Source organism: Pelophylax lessonae (genome assembly GCF_965119305.1).
Source record: "Pelophylax lessonae genome assembly, chromosome: 2".
Lineage (NCBI taxonomy): Eukaryota > Metazoa > Chordata > Amphibia > Anura > Ranidae > Pelophylax > Pelophylax lessonae.
The window spans coordinates 375,008,346-375,010,208 of NC_138769.1; positions in this window are offsets into that span (position 1 = coordinate 375,008,346).

Genomic DNA, 1,863 nt, shown 5'->3' on the forward strand with positions numbered 1-1,863 from the left:
CATGCCTATACCACCACCTGCGCCATGCCTGTGCCATGCCTATTCCACCACCTGCGCCATGCCTGTGCCATGCCTATTCCACCACCTGCGCCATGCCTGTACCATCTGTGCCATGCCTATTCCATCACCTGTGCCATGCCTGTGCCATGCCTATTCCACCACCTGCGCCATGCCTGTACCATCTGTGCCATGCCTATACCATCTGTGCCATGCCTATTCCATCACCTGTGCCATGCCTATACCATCTGTGCCATGCCTATTCCATCACCTGTGCCATGCCTGTACCATCTGTGCCCTGCCTATACCATCACCTGTGCCATGCCTGTACCATCACCTGTGCCATGCCTGTACCATTTGTGCCATGCCTATTCCATCACCTGTGCCATGCCTATACCATCTGTGCCATGCCTATTCCATCACCTGTGCCATGCCTGTACCATCACCTGTGCAATGCCTGTACCATCACCTGTGCAATGCCTATTCCATCACCTGTGCCATGCCTATACCATCACCTGTGCAATGCCTGTACCATCACCTGTGCAATGCCTATTCCATCACCTGTGCCATGCCTGTACCATCATCTGTGCCATGCCTGTACCATCTGTGCCATGCCTATTCCATCACCTGTGCCATGCCTATACCATCTGTGCCATGCCTATTCCATCACCTGTGCCATGCCTGTACCATCACCTGTGCAATGCCTATTCCATCACCTGTGCCATGCCTATACCATCACCTGTGCCATGCCTATACCATCACCTGTGCCATGCCTATTCCACCACCTGTTCCATGCCTATACTATCTGTGCCATGCCTATTCCATCACCTGTGCCATGCCTGTACCATCTGTGCCATGCCTATACCATCACATGTGCCAAGCCTGTACCATGACCTCAAAGTCATGCAATTTTTTTACCGCGTTTTTTGCCGCGAAGCAATACCTATTACATTTTTGTTTTTGCGCCCCCCCCCCCAAAAATTTTGAGCACCAGCCGCCACTGCTGGGAAGACCGTAAGAAACGGTTCTTTTATGGAAAAAGCTTGGATTTCACTGACCCTTCTGGCTGACGTGATTGCCACCAGGAAAGCCATTTTCAGTGTTAGGTTTTTTGTGGAGGATTCCGAAATTGGCTCGAAAGGTGCTTGGGTAAGTGCCCTGAGTACCAGAGAGAGGTCCCATGGGGCCACCTTTGTGGTTTGCACTGGTCGTGTTCTGGCAATTGATTTGAAAAATCCTTTGATTAGTGGGTTTACGCTGAGTTGGTCGTCCAGAAAGATTGAGAGAGCTGCCGTATGCACTTTAAGGGTGCGTATCGCCAGCCCTGCTTCGGCTCCGTCTAGTAGGAATTCTAGTACCGTGCCGATCTCGTGTAGGTCTTTGTTCCTCTGGCGCATGTTATCAGAATATTTGTTCCAAATTTTTCCGTAAATTTTTTGCGTAATCGGTTTTCTGCTTTACAGCAGAGTTTCTACCACCCTTGGGGTAAGTCCCTTTCCCCGTAGGATGCCCCGTTCAACAGCCAGGCTGTCAACTTTAAGGTTTGGAGATGGGGGTAGTAAGCTCCTGACTGTAGGAGAAGATCTTCTTGTATTGGTAGGGTCCAAGGTTTTTCTTCTGTCATGTTTCCCAAGACCTTTTTGGCCAGTAGGGCGTCATCAGGATTACCCTCGCCCTCTCCGTCCGTATCTTCCAAAGTGTTTTGGGGATTAGCTGTATGGGCGGAAAAGCGTACCCCAGTTCGAAAGACCATGGGAAGCCCAGTGCGTCTACTCCTAGGGAGTCTGTCTCCCTCTTTAGGGAGAAGTATCGCTTTGTCTTCCTGTTGCTTGCTGAGGCAAAGAGGTCCACCTCCGGGGTTCCCCA